The following is a 21,804-nucleotide window of genomic DNA, read 5'->3' on the forward strand; positions in this document are numbered from 1 at the left end:
AAGAACTCTAGCAAACCATTCTTTTCATGTTTCATTCAAAATTATTTCCAGAAGCAATGTCAAACTCATTCACCTATAATTTAGGGGATCTACCTTCTCCCTTTAAAAAACTTGTACACTGACCATATCTAGTCTTCTAATGCTTTTGCTAGTCTCCATAAATACTCAAAGCTTTCCATGAGCAATTTGGAAATCTCTTTCCTAAATTCATTCAGTATTTTGGGCAAATTCTGTTTCAATACTGGAGCCCAGAGCTCATTGTGCCTCCTTAACCCACCCTTAGCTTTGATTCAAACCAATGTAGAGTCTTCTCTTTTGGATTCAAATATCTTTCTATTTCATGAGAAAGATTGAAGGAAAATAAGGATAAGTATTTTTTTCTGCATGTTTCCATAGCACAAAATCTGTTTTTTTAACTCTGATAAGCAGAATAATGGATCCCCAAAGATGCCCATGTCCTAATTCCTGGGCCACAGGAATATGTTATGTTGCATGGCAAGGAGGGATTAAGGTTGCACATGGAATTAAGCTTGCTAAACAGCAGACTTTAAAACAAGGAGATCACATGGGACAATCCAGGTGAGCCCAATTTCATCACAAGGGCCAATTACAGGTGGAAGAGAGAGGCAGAAAAGATTCAAAGGTGCTATACTGCTGGCTTTGAAGATGGAGGAAGGGGCCAAGACACAAGGAATGCAGGTGGCTCCTAGAAGCAGGAAAAAGCAGGAAAATCGTTTTTCCTCTAGAACCTCGAGAAGGAAGCTGCCCTACTGACACCTTGGCTTTCGCCCAGTGGGACCCATTTTAGACTTATGATCTCCAGAATTGTAAGATGATAAATTTGTGATCTTAAGCTATCAAGTTTGTGATAATTTGTTACAACAGCAATAGAAAACTCATACACTAACCCATGGCAGACCTCCTTCTCCTTTTCCCTCTTCCACTATAGAGGCTGGAAAGCCCAATGCTTGCTGTGGAAGCAAGTCTGTGCTGTTCTTGTCCATGAGCAGAAACCTGATCATGACCCAGATACCACTTTCACCAAAATATGGTGTTCTGGAAATCCAGAGGACCTTGACCACTGAAGAAAGTGCTTTGGCTGTCAAGACAAACCCAGTGGCAAAAGAGAAGACAATGCTTCTTCTAGATAGTATTGTGCTCAGCTGCAATCACATTCAACGTGGGGGATCTCCAGTTACACAGCTCTGTCTTTAGGTGACACATGTACACACAGCGTCTTTTCCCAAGATGTCTTCAGAATGCTGGAGTGCCACATGCAGATGGATTTCCAAACGTAGCCACCCATTCTCCCTGGCGCCCTCTTTTCCTGTCCTCTCAGTGTCCTAGCTCCTGAGAGCACAAGTCCCACTTCATCCCAATCCCAAGACCCACCACATTTTCTAGCTCAAAATGAGTGTTATTTCTTTCAGAGGAAAAAACTGTCCCTATTACAGAAAAAGTACATTTTTACTTCCTAATACCCCTGAGGAAAATTACCCCATTAGTACCTCAAGTCATGGTTTCTTTCTCTTGTGAGTCGTCATCATAGCTCACTGCAACCTCAAACTCCTGGGCTCAAACAATCCTCCTACCTCAGCCTCCTGAGTAGCTGGGACTACAGGAGTGTGCACCACCACACCCAGCTAATTTTTCTATTTTTTGTGAAGATGGGGGTCTTACTCTTGCTCAAGCTGGTCTCAAACTCCCAACCTCAAGCGATTCTCCCACCTCGGTCTCCCAAAGTGCTAGGATTACAGGCATGAGCCACCTCGTCTGGCTGTGTCTCATAAATTTAACCTCACTTTTTGATCAGTATTCCTTCTCCAGCCTTCCTCTCCCCATCACCACGAAACTCTCAGCAAAGCAAAGTGAGGACTTTGCCACATATTCGGGTCTTACAAGAATGAAAATTTCAGCGGAGTGTAGAGAGTTTATGAACAGCTATATTTTGCCCTTTCCTTCCCTCCAGCTTGGTGGGGAGACTGCAGTTCTTTTCCACAACCACAGTACTTGTTTTGTTCTTCCTTTTTATCCTTATCTCCATCTTTAGCCTAAGGTAATTGATTTCCACCCACCATAAATGTCCCCTGTCCTCTGTTCTCTTCTAGCTCTGTGTTCCACTCTCACGTTTCAGGCCTCGGAGTCTCAGGAACTGTGCCCACTCAGTTACTCATGCTTGGAACTCAGGTATTGTCTGTGTGTTACTCATTAACATGTTCTAGGTGCTGTGGAGAAATCAGCGATGCATCATGTGACAGGGATCTTGCCTTGGAGTTCACAGTCCAGTTGGGAGATCCTTGCCTTGGAGTTCACAGTCCAGTTGGGAGAGATGGCTAGAGAATTACATTACAAGGTAAGAAATGCTACATGCTCTAAGAAAAGAACTGATAAGAGGAAATGGGAGCTCTGAAATGGACAAGAGGTCACTTCCAATTTGAAGAGAGGCCTCAAGGAGGAGGGACTTTTAAGCCAGACCTTGAGAAGTGTGAACAACTTAAAGATATGAAGAAGGGGGTGGGTGTCATTGCAGGCAGAGGAGGGGTCATGTGAGTGAAAAGTTAGGAGGGGTGATAAGGCTGCTGTATCCACAGAGGAGACTGAAGTCCAGCTTGGACCAAGCATGGCCTCGTGTGTGTGGGTGGGGAGGGCCCTAGTGGGAGATAACACTAGAAATGTTAAATGGGGCCAGACCTTGGAGGGTTACAAAGTCAGCAAACAGGACTTGCCTTTCAGCTGCAGCCACTGGGAATCTTAGAAGTCTGGTGAGCAAGGAGTGAAGTCACATATTTTTTAAATGTATAATTAACCCCTAAATTTAAGAAAGAAAAAAAGTTGGTATTTAATTATTTAACCAAGTTGTGTGGGTTGTCATCTAACCTCTGATCTTCCTCTCTAAAAAATACCTTTTTAACAAAACTGCCAAATATGTAGGGGCAAGTGAAGAGAATGCTACATAGATTCTAAAAGGCTCTGCCTATGCACACCCAAGAGAAAATCAAGGCTGGAAATAAAGATGTCACTCAGATCCACCAGGCACAGACCCTTTGTAAGCTGTGCAGTGAGAGAGAGTTGAGCAGGAGGAGGTAGCTCGCAAGTGCAAAGAGGGCTGCAGTGGAAATGACCTTGAAATGGCATCTGGGAGCCCACATTGGAGTGGGCTCCCTGTCACTGATTCACAGGACTCTGCCCTTCTCGGGGCCTCAGTTTCCCCTCTGAACACTGAGGGGGTCCATCAAGATGGCCTCTGAGGGTCTTCACAACCTAGGCAGGGGAAGTTTGGGAACCTTGCTCTGTTACCTTCTATGGTGCCTCAGGCCCATGCCACTATCCCCAGCATGGGCATGAAATGAACATGCTCCGCTATTCTTGCCTTGTGTCTGGAACTGCTGTCTTAGAATGCTGTACACAGATTTCTGGACACAGGGAATACCAACCATAGTCCCCTTAATTCTGTTACTTTTTCCAGGTAGAGTCTGATGTGCATTGGAGAGATGTTGCAGGTGGGAGTGATGCTGAAGTGGAGAAACCTTGAAGAAAACTAACTACAAACCCTCTGTCCATGGAAGGCCTGCCCCAGAGAACCATTTAGAATGTGGCTTTTAGAGAAGTATGGCTCATGGTATGAACTAGATTGTGAAAAGCTGTGAAGTGTGCAGTGAGGTGGGGACGCCAGTCATCTTCTTTATGGAATCAAGTCTTGGATGGGAAATAGCATTGGAGAATGGTCCTTGAATAGAGGTTCTCACACATTCCCTGGTCCCAACACCTGGAGTTGCAGGTGGGCTTGGGACAGATCTGACTGGTTTAGAAATGCAGCTGTCAATCTGTTGGCATTAGCTGTCACCACTGAGGGGCAAGACAGAGCTAAGAAGATGACAGTGGAGCCCAGAGTAGAGGCAGGAGTAAGGCTGGGGAGGGAAAGGGAGGTAGGGAGGGTCCTGAAAGCTCCCCAAGGTCTTGCAACACAGCCTAGCTATGAGTGAGTCGTACCCCTTGGTAGATCCTGCAGAGAAGGTAGCACATCTTTCCTGGAGACAACTTCTGTCCTCCAGAGATAGTTGCCTTCTTGAAGTTAAGCCAAATCTTGTGCTGGAGCCATGGCCCCATCTGTTGGTGGAGTCTTCTACCTGGACCATTTGCCAGAATGATGGTGGGGCGAAGCCTGGTGTGTCTGAGCCAGATGGCCCTGGGAGAGTACCTGGGTGACTACCTTCTCTCTACTAAGGAGGAAAATGAGGCCCAGAAATGGGAGAGATTTGCCAAAAATCATTCATCTAGCAAGTAGCTGCACCAAAACTTGGTGCAAGTCCTTCTTACACAAGATGCAGTAGTAAAGAGCACATCAGCCTTAGAGCCAGACTTCACGAGTTCAAATCCCCATTCCACCTCTGTCAGTGAGAGGTTTGACCCATTTCCTTAACCACTTTCAGACTGAGCTGCCCCTTTTATAAATATGGAGACATAATAGTATTTACCTCATAGAGTTGTTTTTCCAATTAGATAAAATAATAAATGAAAAGCACTTAACATAATGACTCACATATAATAAGAGCTCAATATATATTAGTAAGAAATATTCATGTTCTTTTTCTACCCTCTGCAATAAACACCTCCTGCCTCCAAGTCTTACCCCCAGACCAAACTATGGAGTAGATACTGAGTTTTTCCAGAGCTGATCATAGGTGCCACTGCCCTGGTTTTGCTCAAAGCAGAAGTCAGGCAGGGAAGAGGGAAGAAGCCTCAGCTCCACAAGCTTGACTTCTGTCCATGCTCTCTTTAGACTGGGGTTACAAATTTAAATGTCCAAAGAGAACAGACAGTATGTAAGCCAGTGAGATGGGTGACGAGTTGGAGAGTACAGCTTTATCCTGGTCCCATGTAATTGCCTTTGCTTGCATTTCTTGTGATTCTGAGAGCTGATATAAAAACAGCCATTGTGGAACCAGTCATAATTTGAATTAGAAAAATGTTTGCAATGTCGCCTTCGTGAGGGCACTTGGAGACTTCTTATCTGATACCACTATTAACACTAGGTGGATATCTTTTAACTAGTGATCTAGGCTGTTATCTCAAGGACACAGTGAACTGTGTAACCAACAAGATGTGCTTATGTAAGTTGAATTATTGACAGCTCAGAGGCAAATTTGTGGCCACATACAGAGATGTGTTGGTTACTAAGCATTTTAACTTTCTTTCTTTTATCCCACCCAATTTTTAAAAATTCCTTATTTCCATTAAGAAAGAAATTATGTGACTAAGTGTGGTGGCTCATGCCTGTAATCCTAGCACTCTGGGAGGCCAAGGCAAGAAGATCACTTGAGCTCAGGAGTTTGAGACCAGCCTGAGCAAGAGTCAAGCCCATGTTTACTAAAAAAAATAGAACAAAATTATCCAGGCATGGTGGTGTGCACCTGTAGTCCCAGCTACTCAAGAGGCTGAGGCAGAAGATCGCCTGAGCCCAGGAGTTTGAGGTTGCCATGAACTATGATGATGTCACTGCACTCTAGCTGGGGCAACAGAACAAGACTCTGTTGCAAAAAAAAAAAAAAAGAAAGAAAGAAAGAAAGAAATTATGCTTAGCATAGTATGTTCAAACAGAAATGTATAATGTAGAAGTTAAAAGTCCCTTCAGAAGTAACCGCAGCAAGAGTTTGATAGATTTTCTTCCAGTTTTATGTTGTTGCATATACATACTGTTTGCTAGGGCTGTCATGACAAAGTACCCCAGACTGGGTGGCTTTAACAACAGGATTTATTTTCTGTTGGGAATTAAATAGTTCTGAAGGCTAGGAGTCCAAGGTCAAGGTGTTGATAGGGTTGGTTTCTTCTGGAGCCTCCCTCTTTGGCTTCTAGATGGCCATCCTCTCCCTGTGTGCTCATGTGGTCTTCCTTCTGTGCCAGTCTTGGTCCCAATCTTCTAAGGACACCAGTTGTGTTGGATTAGGGTCTGCTCTAATGACATCATTTAACCTTAATTACCTCTTTAAAGTTTGATCTCCCAGTACAGTCACATCCTGAGGTACTGGGGATTAGGACGTCAACAGATGCACTGGGCCGGGGGCGTGGACTGATGGTTCAGCCCAGCTCGTGCACACAGACAATATCTGCATCAACACCCACAATGTTGTCCACAGGGCATGCTGGCTCCTCACAGCCCCTCTTCCTCCTTTTAATGGCTTTATTTCTGTCTTTTCATCTGAAGTTTATGTGATTGTTTTAAATTTACTTTTCACATCACACATCAGTTGGCCACTGCATGAATTCTGCTGTTTGCTATTTCTGTTATGTGAGTTAGTTCTAAAACGACATTTTGTCCTTGCTTTCTTTTCTTAGCTCTTCCAGCGTCCCTGTTTGATCTTATTCAGTTGATTTATTACTACCTCTTCTTATCTCCTTTTTTCCGCAAAGGCCACATGCTCTTTCTTTTCTGTGTAAGTGCAAGATGTGTGTTATCTGAAAGCCCCCGCTGCTTTCAGGAATGTTCTCTACGCTTCTTCTATTTGACCTCCAATAGTGCTGATCCTTTCTCCCCGATGACTCCCTCTTCGTGTCTCTGGGTTCTTTTTTCCTTCTGCCCCCAGGAGTTCAAAATGAACACTGACGTCCTGTCTGTGTTCAGACTTTCAGCACTGTGTGTATATGTGTGTGTGTGTGTGTGTGTGTGTGTGTACACAGGGGTCTTAAGCAGTATGCGTTTGGGAATTTTGTCCCTGCCCTCTCCCTCTGGGACTTTACTCCGTCTCTGCTGTCAGCATGCCCTCAGCTTCTAGATCATTCTCATTACCAGGTGAGGCCCATTCCCTTTGCAGGCTCCTTAAGGCCCCATGTGTATTGCTTTGATGTGGTAGTCAAATCTATAATATTTTACTGTCTTTAATGTCATGAGTAGAAAAGATTATCCTACTTTAAGAGTATATAAAACAGTCACGCATCACTTAAGGACAGGATGTATTCTGAGAAATTCGTCATTAGACTATTTTGTCATTGTGCAAACATCATGAGTGTACTTACATAAGCCTAGCTGGTGTAGCCTACTACACACCTAGGCTGTGGGGACCCTGTGGCCTCAAGAACACCTGTGGCCCTCCAGGTGCCTGAGTGCGGCCCCTCAACTAAATTCAAACTTTATTAAAAAGATTTGTTCTGTAAAATTTGGATTCAGTCAAAAGGTGGCACTCAAGGATTCAGAAGGCCACATGTGGCCCCAAGGCCACAGGCAATTGTAATACAATGGTAAATATTTGTGTATCTAAACATAGAAAAGGTAAGGCATTTCCCTGTGATGTTACGATGGCTGCATCATCATGAGGCTAGGCAACAGGAATTTCTCAGCTCCGTTATAATCATATGGGACACCGTCATACACGCAGTCCTTCATTGACCGAAACATTGTTACACAGCACATGACTGTATTCATCTACATATTCTTCTGATACTTGCAGATGACTCGTTTTTTTTTTCCAAATGGCTACCCAACTTTTCCAATGTCATTTGTTAAATTATCCAAATTTTCCCACCTATATAATATACTGAATACTATTTATATATATGGCATTTATAATATAATGAATAGCATATAGATGCAGAACTTTTATAGGCTTTTTTTTCAATCTCCTAGATATAGCTCTTCTAGTTATATCTATTTTCAGAACAGTAATGTATATCCACAAACATACTATTTTATATTATCATATATAATATATGTAAATTTGCTTTTAAACTACTGGTAAATCAAAAGTTGGAAAAGTCATATAAAAGCACCCACTTCCCTCTCCTTCTACTCAGCCTCCATGTACAAGGCCTAGTCCTAACGCCGACCCAATCAAAGCACAATGGATAATGCCCCAAAGAGTCTATCTCTCTTGACCAAGGGTAAGTCTGCCTAGCAGGCCCAAGGAACCCATGCTGAGTTATAAATTCATCTGAACTTATCAAATCTTTACTTTGTGTAAGAGAGGTAGGAACGTCTTATGTACATATCTAATAGTATCTCAACAGGTGGTCCCAACATTTATCTTTGGGAGGGATCACTCTTTATTTTGAAAAAAGTTAGTTTCATAGTCCATTTAGATGCGTAAGGTTGGTTTTCAAGTTGTAAAGCCCAGGTGAGAAGTGTAAAGAGTTTAGGAGTTCAATTGCTTTATGAGAACAAAAGAAATTATTTTAGACTCCTAGGAGGGGAAAACAGAAATGAGATAGAAAGAGAGGAAAGGCAGAGGCTAGTGACACAGTCAAATGCCCAATGATGGGAGAGCTAAAAGGGCTTTTAAGAGGAATCTAATATTCAAAACTGGGCTGTTAGCACTTGTATTGTAGTGACATGAACTCCTCCACCTCCCCAAGTCTGCAGTATCATTTCCTCAAATGAAGACGGTGGGGAGGGGAGGCAGTTGGAGAGAATGGGGGACAGCAGCTGTGTTCTGTGTCTCGGTCCCCGTGTTGATGAGGGATGGTCCATGATCTAAACTTATTCAGCAGAAACACAACCTTAGAGCAAAGGTAACCATGAGAAGGTAAGTTCCCTGGACATTTGTAAAAATGTGGGGAAGATCTTTTATTTCTACAAATTATAGAATGGGGACTTTACACTAAATCTGGTGAGCGGGGTGACTAGAGAGACTCCCTGTAGTCATCTAAAATGCCACTGGCTATCTCTGTGTTTATCTTTCAGAGGAACTGGCATCCTTCATATCTGTGGGGAAATGGATCTCCATATTGCTCAACCCACCTCCCAGAAACCGGTGGGGAGAGAGAAGGGATACTGGAAATTTCAAAGCCTCTGCCAGTTCTTCCAAGGGTCCTTTTTTAAGCAGAGCAAATTAGAAATGATTATGTTCTTTATCTGTAACCTGCGGCTAATCACAATAGCTTCTTCAGAGGATTGTGGTAAAGATTAAATGATTAATATGTATAAAGTGCTTTAAATATGCCTGGCACAAGAGTAAATTCTACGTGCCTGGCTGCACAGTTTACTCACCTGGGGAGCTTCAAAACTACTCATGCTTGGCCCACTGAGCAATTATGTCATAATCTCTGGAGTGGGGCTCAGACATCAGCACTTTTCAAAGCCCCCTAGACGATGCTAATGTGCGGTCAGCATTAATAACCACCGTTTTATGGGATATTATTAATATTTTTGCCAAAATGATATATTAAATGCTGCTTTGTCGGGAACAAAACTAGTCACACAAGTTGTTTGTTAAGAGGTTCAATATTCCCACATTCCTCCCCTTAGGGGACCCTAGTTGGCAGGTACCCTTTGCATTTAGATTTTCCCTAAGGAATGTTAATTGCTTGAGCTGTCATAAGAGAGTGGAATTTTGACATTTCCCCAATGAGAGGGAGAGAAGAATCTGTACTGCACGACTAAAATCCAACCTGTATGTCTGTTTCGATGTTCCCTCAAACACAGCAAAGCAAGAGATCCTGTTTACTTGCTGGACTTGTGTGCCTTAGAAATCCAAGACTTCGTTAAGAGTGGTGCCAAAAAGTCACCAAGCCACCCTATATGGTCTGAGATTACAAGAAAACCAAAAGTCTTTCTAAATCAAAAAGTTTTGCCTGCATTTTCAGATCTTCTTCTTGGTTTCCAAGCACCCAGCCACTTGCTTTCAGCTTTCACCTAAGACTCAGCAATTTAAGGAAGGAAAAAGATTATTCTAGGTCAGAAATGTTCTGGGAAATGTTAGATAATCTTGCCTCTGGAAAAGTACAATTTTTGGCATCTTTCCCAACCTTAGAAAGCATGTTCATCTCTGGGAGAAGAAAGCCCTTCATCTTTTCCTACGTGGTGGCTTTTTCTTGAGCTAGCTTCCTGAGCTTATGCTAAAACCCCTATTGACAACTTCTCTGGGGACAGGGAGCTGCTTAAGATTAGACCAGTAAAGGTGAGGTTGAGCAGGGGTGGATCAGTTGCTAGATTCGTTCATTTATGTGTCCATGATGCCTGCCTGGTGCAATTCTGTAATAGGCCCACAGAAATATAAGTTATTGAGGTAGAAATGTCCAGAACATCTCAGGTTTTTCTAGGTACGTATGAAAGAAAGCTCCCCTTGGAGTGCAAGGGCAAGTTGCAAATGGGAGCGGTTGGACTGAGGAGTTTTAGGAAGTCTGCTCAATATGGACAATCTCCTTGCTTACAGTGTCCTTCACAGACCTCTGGTCTCCACGTGGAATTCAAGCAGCTGCTAGGAAACCACGTACTGTGCAGACTAAGCATGACACATAAAAGTAGAGTTGGTGCAGGTAGCATGAAAGGAAAAAATCAGAAGTCTCATCAAGGTCTCAGCCAGGTGGAGGAGTCTCTCTGTCCTGCAGACTGGACATCCAGGGCCACTGCAGTGAGAGTAAATCCAGGCGGGCCCTGGCCAGCGTGTGGGAAGGGCAGAAGCTGCCCTGGCCTTTGGCATTAGCCAGGTGCACTTTGTCAGACTGCCACCTGCTGAGCACTTCCCAGCAACTCCCTCTGCTTTTATGCCACACACCTGGAGGCCCCTCTGGGTAGGAGATCTTCTGGGCCCCAAAATGAGGTCTTTAATAGGAACAAAAATGAGTAGAAAGGACAAGCCCAGAGCTCTTGGACTGTGTGACTGAGGACCTACCCTTTCCTTCTCTAGACATCATTCCTGTTTTTCAGAAGGGCAGGAGGCTCTAGATTTTCTTCCCTCCCACCTGTGCACACTTACAATGCCCCAAATCTCCCCCATCATAGCAGCTACATGTTGTGACTGCTCCATGTGTCTGGTGGCCCTTACTGAGAGGGGCCACGTCTGTCTCATGCACCCTGTGTCCTCAGTACAGTGGCATGCACAGTGACATGTACACAGGTACTCAAAAAATGTATCTGCTGAATGAGAGAGAGAGGAAGGAAGGGAGGGTGGAAAGGAGGGTGTGATATCCCAGCAAGTCAGTGGGAATGCATTTGCAGGAAGGCTGCTAGGAGGCCTGAAAGTTCCTGCAAATTAGGAGGGGAGAAAGCTCCTTCTCTCCAATCCCTAGGAAAGGAAAATAAATGAGGCTGAAATTTTCTCAATTTAGTTAAAAAAAAAAAGGAGAGAAAAAAGAAAAGAAAAGACAAAAAAGAAACAAGGCAAGTTGCAAATGGCAAAACCAGATGTGGTCTAGATTTCCGACAGAAGGCTCCGTAAACCTGATAAAGCACAGCTACCTCTGGAAACCAAATTTTTGTGAACACCCCAGGCTGTTCCTCCCAGGAAAGTGGGGGTGACAGAACACAGGGTAGAAGTGTTTTCTTCCAATGGTATCAGAGGGGCCCGAAGCTCTGCAAGAGCCAGCAGATGAGACGTTGTTAGAGCTTTGCTGTTTACACACATTGTCTTATTCTGAAAAGAACTGTGTAGAATAGGGAGGTCAGCTGGGGGCTGGAGGAAGGTGGTGACATTAGCACAGGTCTGGGCCTGGGAGGGACTAGCTGGAAGAGACCTCACAGTTGAGAGCCCCAGCGTTCTTCCTCTACCTGGAGCAATTTGGAGGAGACTCTGGTGTGAGCTCTTAACACGTGTGGCGTCTGAGGATGGGGTGAAGGGGAAGCTGGTGGACTTGGAATCTCACGGGGGTTTATGCCATGACAAAATCCTCTGGACTCTTGATTTTTCTTTTCTTTTTTTTTTTTATTTTCTTTTTCTTGAGACAAGGTCTCACTCTTTTGCCGGGGATAGAGGACAGTGGCATCATCATAGCTCACTGCAACTTCTAGTGTCTGGGCCCAAGCAATCCTCCTGTCTCAGCTTCCCAAGCAGCTGGGACTACAGGTGCATGCCACCATGCCTGGCTACTTTTCTTTATTATTATGATTACTATTACTTTGTAGAAACGGGGTTTCACTATGTTGCTCAGGTTGGTCTCAAACCCCTGGGCTCAAGCAATCCTCCTGTCTAGTGAGGCCTCCCAAAGTGCTAGGATTACAGGCATAGGCCACTGCGCCTGGCCTGAACTCTTGATTTTTCTTTAAAAAATTTTTTTTTAAAAAGTAATACTGAGGGATATTTGTAATTAGATTATTTTTACAATAACTCTGACTTCACACTCAAATCCTGGAATCACAGAGTCACAGGCCCTGCCGCCCAGCCCATCTCAACTTGTATAGGAACATCCCCACTTTCTACGGCTTCAACATTGTACACAGCTTCTTTCAGCAAGGCCAGCACTGGGAGGAGGTAAGTGAGGCATCCCCTTTTGTGCAAAATTTAAGAAGTGCCAAAAAACTCAGTAATCATGGTAAATAACATTTTTAAAACTCAAAATGAATGCAAAAAACACCCACGATGAATAAAACATCAAAATTTTAAATAAAAACATAATCCGATCTTGCACTTGCTTGACCTTGAGAGTGAGCACTTCATTTACCTGGCCCTGGTCGTCTCAGCTCTGTCCAAACTCATTCTCATTTTAGAGTCTTTGTATTTGCTATTCTGTCTGCCTGGAATATGCCTTCCAGATCCTTGCGCAGTTGGCTCCTTCTCATTGTTTAGGTTTCTGCTGTAATGTTATCTTCTCAGAAAAGCCTTTTGTTCTCTGACTTCACTCTCTAAAAATCATCGTTCCCGATGCCCCCACCCTTGTACGGTTCTATTGCTCTCTATTCTATTACTATCTTAATTTTTCAGAGCACTTATCACTATGAGATTATTTGTTTAGGTCTTTGCTGATATCTCTGCAGTGCTTAGCACATAATGCATGCTCAAAAAAGTATTAGTTGAACAAATGAAGTGAATGAATAAAGCACCTATCAGAGATCATGCATTATCTCATTTAATTCTCTCAACAATCCTCTGAGATGAGTTCAATCACCACTGTTTCACAGGTGAGTAAACTGAGGCTTAGGGAGGTTAAGAGACATTTTCAAGGTCACATAGCTAGTAAGCTTGGGACGGCTAAGACCACCCAGAATCCTGTTTCCTTCCACCGCCTCTCTACCAGCCAGGGTCAAGTCTCATCAACTTCCACTTCAGTGACTGCAGTGGCCCCCTGGTCAGTGTGCTGGCTCCCACCCTTGGCCCCCAACAGTCCTGCAACACAGCAACCGGTTTCAAGGTTTTCCATTGTAAATCAGAGCACATCTCCCCTATGCTTAAATCTCTCCAGGGCTGTCCCTTCCTCAAATAACATAAGCCTGAGGCTCCATGTGATCTGGTCCCATGACCTCTCCTCTAGCTCTTCTGCTTAGCTGCACTGGCCTCGTCACAGTTCCCTGAACGCACTGTGCCTACTTCCACCTTGCTGATGTCCCCTTGGAAGGCCCTCCCCCAGACAGCCTCGTGGCTCCCTCTCTCACTTCCTTCCAGCCTCATTCAAACACTGTCATCTCCGTAGAGCCTGCCCTGACCATCGTTTAAAAAATTTGAACCCCCTCTCTGAATTCCTGCTCCATCGTACCAGCCTTTCCCCGACAGGGCATTTATCTAACCCTCGCTAACACATCTTATCATTTGGTTTGTTTTTATTTTTTTCTTTATTGACTGTCTTGCACCCACTCGAATGCAAGTTCCATTAAGGTGAGGATCCTATCTGTTTGTCTGCTAGTGTGTCCTGGCCCCACAGATGCTCGACAAATGGTGGAGCAAGGCTTGGAAACCAGGTGAATTTCCTCCAAATCTCACGCTCTTGACTAAGTCAGGAAGCTGCTTCTCTGAGGATGAGCAAGGCTGTGCCGTATAGCTCAGGACTCTGTCCTGGCCCCCAGCTCTGCGCTGTCTGTCGTCCCCAAGCCTGAAGGCCCAGCGCTCAGAGCTGGGATTGTGCTTAGTGGCAACTAACTCACTGGGTTTACTTCCCAGGACTCTGTCCTTTCACCCTTGTATTCCTTATCTCTCTCTTCCAATTTCAGATTTCACTCTTTTATCCCCAAGGTCACCTCTGCCTCCTTCACTGAGTCATTGTTATAAAAACAGTAAAATCCCAACTCTTTTCTCTACAAAAACCCTGCTGACTCCCAACGGTGGGCCTGGCACCTAGGGAGGGCTCTGGTAGGACGCATCTGTCGCCGGGGCTGTTCTTGCCAGTCAGCCTGAGGCTGGGTCCGCTCCCTTCCTGTCTGGAGCCACGTGGAGTGGACCCAGACTCACCATCTGCCTTCCAGCCTCTTTACCCCAACCCACTTGTGCGTCTTTAAAGCTACGAACTGTTCAACTGTCCAATCAGGTTTCACAAGAAAGTAGCAGCTCCAGAAAATAGATCCTATCTGTGCTTGACCTAATTTCCTCTTGGACTTCCTATAAAACGTGCTACGCTTCTAGCATCCCTAAGTCCCAAGAGGGGTGTGTGTGCGTGTGCATGTATGTGTTTAAACAAGTTTAGATACCATAAAATTCACTCATTTTGTGTGTACGATTGAATGAATTTTAGTAAATTTACCAACTTTAACAGCCAACACCATAATCCAGTTTTAAAACATTTCCATCACTCCGTTAAGATCTTTCCTACCCGTTTACAGTTAATCCCTACTTGTACCTCCAACACAAAGCGGTCACTAAACTAATCTAGTTTCTGTCTCTATGGATTGACTTATTCTGGACATTTTATATCAAGGGAATCATTCAGTGGATGGTCTTTTGTATCTGGCTTTGTTCACTTAGCATGATGTTTTAGGGTTCATCCATGTTACAGCATGCACAGCATTTTGTTCCTTTTTGTTACTGAATGACATTGCAGATGCGTGGTTTTTGAATGGGACTAAATGAGCCTTTCTGACCAATGGCTCCCTCCTCTGGGTCTCTGTCCTGGAGAAGCAGCCCTGCAGCCCTACTCACAAGGCCTCCCTCAAATCTGCGAGTAAGCTTCCTCCGACTCGTCGTGGAAGGGCAAGTCTGGACCACCTCACCTTGCACTTGGTACAAGGTGCTTTAGACATGGGATGTCCTCAACTCACTGTCCTCTGAAGGTCCCGAGTATCCCTCATTAGACTCTCTTTGCAAGGAGAAATTGGGGCCTCAGTTGCTCCTGTATGTTCTCTGTCTCCCAAGAACAGCGCTGAGCAAAACGCCACTTCCCATCCCTTCAGCCCAGCTGCTGGGGCTGATTGCCCGCGTCAGTGCTGCAGCTTCAGAGGACGCTGGGGCACAGAGGAAGAGCTTGGCTGTGTGTCAGCTCCCCTGAGGCCACGGACCCGGATGTCCCTCCACAGGTTACACCGGAAAGAACACAAGTTCTGAGTAAGCTTAGGGAAGGTTTCTCCTTTTTTTTTTTTGAAAAAGAGTCTCACTCTGTTGCCTGGGCTAGAGTGCCATGGCGTCAGCCTAGATCACAGCAACCTCCAACTCCTGGGCTCAAGCAATCCTTCTGCCTCAGCCTCCCAAGTAGCTGGGAGTACAGGCATGTGCCACCATGCCCGGCTAATTATTCTATATATATTTTAGCTATCCATATAATGTATTTCTATTTTTAGTAGAGACAGGGTCTCACTCTTGCTCAGGCTGGTCTCAAACTCCTGAGCTCAAACGATCCGCCCACCTTAGCCTCCCAGAGTGCTAGGATTACAGGCATGAGCCACCTAGCCAGCAACTCACGTCTTTACCAAGCCTTTGTACATTCCCCAAATGGTCCTCTTTGAGGGTCATCTTTCAAAGGGACACAGATTCGAGTGCCCAAGGGGGCAGGCAGGTAGTGTAAACGAGTGTGGGTGAAGAAACTTGACCCTAGTCTTTGGAGCAAGAGAAAACTCATGGGCACTGTGGCTGGCAGGAGGACACTTGTCCTTCCAAGCATGAAACCCACTTGTCAGATCTTCTAATTTTTTCCTACAGAAGTCAGAAATCCAGATTATAATATGAAACTTCTAAGTCTTTTAATGTTGACAATAAATACAAAAAATAAAAACAAACAAGCAATATCTCTCTGGGACTTCAATTATGCAAATCCTGTGAAACACATCTGAGGGCTGCCTGTCCTAAGCCTAAAATGCAGGCTCTTAGAGAGAGTGCTCCCAGGGACCTGGGCTTTAGACAGGACAAGTCAACAGGCTCCCGTGATTGTCTAAGGGGAGTCAGGGACTGCATGAGAGCAGAGGCCGTGTCTGTGCCTGTCTTGTTCACCGCTGTATCATCAGAGCCTAAGACACTGGTACAAAGCAGATGCTCTGTACATACTCATTGGATGGATAAATGAATGAATAGACAAATAAATGAAGGATGAATGAAAATGGATCAGTGACCAAAGTGGTAAAACGTGCCTCAGTTTTGTAACTCTCCTGGATGTGTTGGTTTTGCGATCCTGCCTACTTCTCTTTAGTGACTAGCACCAAAGTCATGAAAGGCAAGAGAGTCTGTGCCGGTCCCATGGAGGAAGGGGCTGGGGAGATCCCCCTCTGCCCCGCAGTCAGGGCCCAGGATGCAGAGCAAGCGGTGGCAGCTTGTGATGGAGGCTGAGCGGTGGGAGGACAGGGATGCCTGCAGCACAGGAAGAATGGGGACGTGGAACCAGCTGGAGACTTTCCTCTGGAAAGACCCCTCCAGGGCCTTGACTAAAAGGGTCTCTGCCCTGACGAAGACCAGCCACTGTGCAAGCCACCACTTGCTCTATATCCTGAGACACAGAGGGGTCTGAGCAGGAGAAAGACCTGCTGGAGTTTTCCACCTAGAGATACCACTGGTGACAGGCCCCCCACAGACTTGGTATTGGCCTTAGGCAAGGCCCTTGCCCATTTATGGGCAAGTTGGGAGACGTGGCCGCTCAGTAACCACTTACTGAGGTTATCAAAATGCAGACGCCTCCTACATGCAGCTGGTTGTTAGCTCTGGTGGTATAAAGCCAACAGCATCAGCAGCCACACTGTGGCCTTCCTCCTCCACTTTTCGGTTTGCTTTTTCTTCCTGCCTGTTTTCTCTGTGAGGTGTGCAGTTCAGGAAGCCCTGGTCTCCCAGGCCCCAAACAGACAAAGCTGCTTTCCTTCCCTTCTGAGCAGTCAGAGCGGTGTGAGCCCAGACGTGTGTCCGTCATCTTTGCCTCGCCCCCACCCCCAGCCCATTTGTCCCATGAAAATAAACCATGAACCCCCTTTGGGCTCCATCACAACCTAGATGAGAGATCCAGGCCCCACGTGCTGGAAAGCAAATTGCTACTTCTCTTTCTTCTGGCCACATGTCTCTCTTTGGGCAAAAGTTAATTCTAGCTAACCTCTATCAACCTCCAGAAGCTGATGTTCACTATGATTTTGCTATAAATTTGTGCTTCCTCTTTTCTGGTGCACAGCAAACCTGGGGTGCCCTGATGGCTGAGATGGGGCAGAGTCTGAGCAGCTTTGGGTTTCAAGGATGCTGCTCCCTCTGCCTCCCTGCCACATTCTGGGGACATAGTCCTCAGCACCACAATGATGCCTTAATTGGGGTCAGTCATAATAGGGAAAATCATTTCCTGTTGTATGCGCCATTTTACCACCTTGGCACTCCTCCTTCTGAGCTGTTTCTCAGGATCCAGGGTTGTCCTGGACGCGACACAGTGGATGCTCTGTCATGGCCTTATGGCTGCAGCACAGTGGCACAATCATAGGGCAATGTAACCTCCAACTCCTGGGCTCAAGGGATCCTCTTACCTCAGCCTGCTGAGTAGCTGGGACCATAGGTGTGCACCACTGTGCCTGGCCTCCTTTGTTTAACCAGGCTTCATGCCAAACACTTTATCTCCATTAATTCATTCAATGCCCATAGCAATCCTACAAGCCATGTAATATTGTTTCCTCCATCTTTCAGATGAAAACGTAGGCTTAGAAATGTTAGGTAATTTGCCCCAGGTTACCCAGCCACCGAGTTGTAGAGCTGGAATTCAAACCAGGACATGAGACTCCAACGCCCTATACCCTCACCGCCATCGCCACATCCTCTCACAAAGCTGAGGGTGGAGGAAGGAGGGAGGTCTATACAAGGGTTTCCTTTGGGCCTTTGGGCCTAACCATGAGTGAGCCCTCTCTAGGGAAGGGAAACCAACATCTGGGTAGAACTTGAGGCAGCTGTCTCCTCCTCCCAACTCCCAGCTGGTGAGGAACATGTCATTCCCAATTAGAACCTGGCATCTGGCACTGACAATATCAGGGCACCTGCTCATGCCCTACAATTACCCCAGCCTTTGGGTCAGGAAAAAAACAAAACAAAACAAAACAAAAACCCCCAAAAACCTCCTTGCACTGGATCCTCAAAGAAGCCCAGCCTCTGACCCAGCTCCCAGGAGGCTCGTGGTTCTGGTGGAGGTAATGAACTCTCCATCACTCTGTGTCTCCGCTGCTCACACCTTCATCCTCTGGAAAGACCCCGTCAGGGGCTTTGACTAAAAGGGTCCCTGCTCTGCAGAAGGCCAGCCACTGAGCTACAGACTCAAGGAACAAGCCACCACCCATCAGTCTCCTGTCCCCTGGCACTTACCGAAACCACTCAGCCTCCAGGGAAACCGCAGGTTACCCGAGACCGATACCACCCGGCTGAACTCTGCCCTCCCGTTTATGGGCCTGTGTGAAGCCTGATTTAACTGCGCCAAACCTTTTGATCTAAAACCAGGATGTATAGTCACGCTCAGACTGCACACACCAATTCTCAGAAGCTTTTTTCTTGTGGCAGAGCGAGAGTGGAAAATATAGCGCATATGAAAACTCCACTGTTTTCACTCTCTTTTCAAATCCTGAGACCTAGACTCTCGTTCCCACAAACATTTAACCTCCACTTCCTATGTGTTTTAGGCTTCTTTAACAGAGAAACTGCCAGCAAGCTGCCCCCAGGTGTGTACACACAGGTTTATTTTTTCTGTTTACAGAAGGAAAATATGTCCGCTGCGGTTTGAGATGCCTTATGCAGATAGACCTGGCAGGCCTTGCCCAGCGACTGAACGTGGAGAAGGAGAGTCAAGAATGACTCTGAGGTTTTTGGCCTGAGTTTCTGGATATAGAGAAGACTAATGGAAGGAAGTTTCCAGAAGGCAACTCACAATTCCACTTCCTGAAAAAGGACTATTCCATCCAAGGAATGATAAAGAAGACACCTGGAAAGCTCTGTCCCCGTCCCCCTAATATGGAGGAGAGAGCCCAGGAGGCAAGAGTGGACTGTGCGACTCTTGGGACCTGCTGTGCTTGCGTCACCTTTTGCTACTGCGTGTGAACAGTGGTCAGGAGCACCTTCCGTGATTCCGTGACAGCAGAAGATTCTGGGGCAGCAGGGGAGCCAGGGGCCCCAGGAAGGAGGCTATAAACCACTACACCATGTGCCTTTTGAATGGCAGCTAAGCCAAAGAGAAAATAATATGTGGGAAAACTGGCCACTGGTGTAGCTGTTTTAGCAAACACAGAGAAGAAACCGCAAAGAGCAAAATCCCCCAGTTAGGACTGCTCTTGGCCCAGCGCCTGGCGGGCTCCTGCGCCAGTCACGTAATGAGTGTTACAGGCTTCCTCTTACGAGCGAAATACCTCAAGTACAGGAATAATGCTAATGACAAAAATGCCAGATGTGGTGGTTGGTGGGAAACTTCCATTAGGCCCTTGCAGGTTAGACCACAAAGTTCCCCCTTCTGAACATTTGAACATATGCAGATTTTGGAAACCAGCGTAACTGATGTGAGTTTTACTGCCCCATACTGAGATGTAAGAAATGTCACATTTGTTTATTTCTACAAATAAAAGCAACTTGCACAGGGGCCTCACCCACTTGGTGAGTGGAATATTCAAACACAGTCTATAATTCAGATGTCTCCCTCATCTCAACATCTCCCTGGCACACAATCACACAAACATGCAGAGGATCCTCCACAAAGCCTGGGATTACAGAGTGCAAGAATGCCAGGGAAGGGGCAAATCAATACAGAAGCTTAATCCTTTGACTTACAATGTCCAATGCTGGTCCCCACTGTTTGTCTCTTGGGTATTGCTGCCCACAGAAGGCTCAGGCATGCCTCTAACAGCAACACAGGCCACAGAGCAGCACCCTGAGGCCATTTCCTCCACCCAGAAAGCTGAAAATACTCCCCAGACATGCTCAAAAATCTCTCACCTCTTGAAATTTAACTCTGCTGTCCTGTGGGCTTAGGCTTCAAAAGTTCTGGGGAAGAATTTCTGCTGCACCCTCCACCTTTGGCCCTGCAATAGCAAAAGAAACCCAAGGTTAAGTTAAGGAAACCCAAAGGCTTGACTTCTTTCTTAGGAGGAGGATGGGAGAGGAAAGTAAATACGTGTGGCAGAAAGAATAAAACTTCTATTAATTTCTTAATAAATTACTCTGCCACACAGACTCCAAAGCATTCAGTGTTTGGAGTGGATGTGAAATCTTTGAAAAGAGTGTTGCCTTTCCTCTTTTTGTAGGTAAAAGCATGAGAATGCCAGGAGGAGGGATTATACTGCAGAAAGAGGAAACATACGTTAATGGAATCCATTGAGATGGGAGCCACTGGCTGTCAAAACTGCTCAAACAGCTCAGAGCAACCAGAAAGCTTTCTGCAAAGGGTGCAATGAATGAAGAGGTAAGAGGAGAGGCAGCACTTATCTAGTCCTCCTTAAGTTGTAGAATAGTTTCCCCCAGAGAGAAACAATTGATGTGGGCCCACTAAGCTGTGGGCAGTCATCATGGTCACACATAGGGAGGAAGGATGGCAGAGGAGACAATTTGGTGACCTTAAAAGCTCTCTTTTAGCCAGGCATGATGACTAATCCTACAGGCACGCCTATAAACCTAGCACTCTGGGAGGCCAAGGCAGGAGGATCATTTGAGGTCAGGAGTTCAAGACCAGCCTGAGCAAGAATGAGACCCTGTCTCTACCAAAAATAGAAAAAATTAACTGGGCATAGTGGCATATGCCTGTAGTCCCAGCTACTCAGGAGGCTGAGGCAGGAGGATTGCTTGAGCCCAGGAGTTTGAGGTGGGGTAGGGGGAGTTCTGTACCCCACAGTGATGAAGCTCTTAGCTACAGAATCTCAAGTCCCTTCCCAACTGAAGGCACGGCAGAAGCTCTCACAGAGCACATGAAAGAGGCCCTGCTCAGAATGGTCTCTCCCTGTCCCCCCCACAAACCTAGCATCAACCCTTCCATCAAGCCTTCCTTCTCTTCTAGAGAGAAGGTCGGAAACCCTTTGGAACTTTCAAGCAGTTCTGGCCCCAGAATGGCCTGTGCTAACCTTTAGGATGCTCAAGAGATGGTGTTTCTAACCAGATCTCTCATCCCTCAGCCACGAGAGAGGCAGACGCTCCACGCCGTCACCCATCTCCTCCCCTCCTTACCACCAGCCTCTTCGCTGTCTCCCCTCGCTCTGGACCTCAAACTCCCTAAGGCATTTCAGCAAGCCCTGGAGATCTCATGTCCAGCCAGAGTGGTCTCAGTCTGAGGTTGACTAGGTCCCCAGTTCAGATAGCTGATTGACACAAGATCATGAAGGAAACGCCACCTGGCTCAGGCCTGCTTTCTCATTGTCACCAACTGTCCGCCACATTTGACAGTTCCCATTTGGCAGCTGCCAGTGCCAAATGACTGTGAGAAAAAGAAGCCCCTATGCCTTATTTTCAGGTTCAACTGAGGCCTGTTAAGCCTACATGGCAAACCCCACTATGTCTCATATCCCCATTTTCATTTCTCCTTTTCCACTGCTGTCAGACAATACGGCCTAGGAGATTTTTGCTCTAGGGAATATATGATCATTTTTTTTCCTGGGAAAATAATTAGTGTCATGAATATTCCATGGGTAAGGGATTCCAATTAAACAAAGCAGATTGAACACATACATGTATCTGTCTTCATATTTAAAGCCCACTAAAATGACAGTAAAAGGAATGTTCTTCAAAAGACATAAACCAACAAAGACAAAGAAAATTGTAAAAGAAATTATAG

General features: G+C 45.7%; 1 long non-coding RNA gene across 1 annotated transcript; it reads left to right on the forward strand.

Moving 5' to 3' along the window:
* The first annotated feature begins 2,304 nt into the window (after positions 1-2,304).
* On the forward strand, positions 2,305-12,050 carry LOC138388454 (uncharacterized). The gene is made up of 3 exons (XR_011234125.1): positions 2,305-2,353; positions 3,467-3,778; positions 8,672-12,050. It is a non-coding gene; the product is annotated as an uncharacterized lncRNA (long non-coding RNA).
* Positions 12,051-21,804: the final 9,754 nt, after the last annotated feature.

Source organism: Eulemur rufifrons, chromosome 7, assembly GCF_041146395.1.
Source record: "Eulemur rufifrons isolate Redbay chromosome 7, OSU_ERuf_1, whole genome shotgun sequence".
NCBI lineage: Eukaryota > Metazoa > Chordata > Mammalia > Primates > Lemuridae > Eulemur > Eulemur rufifrons.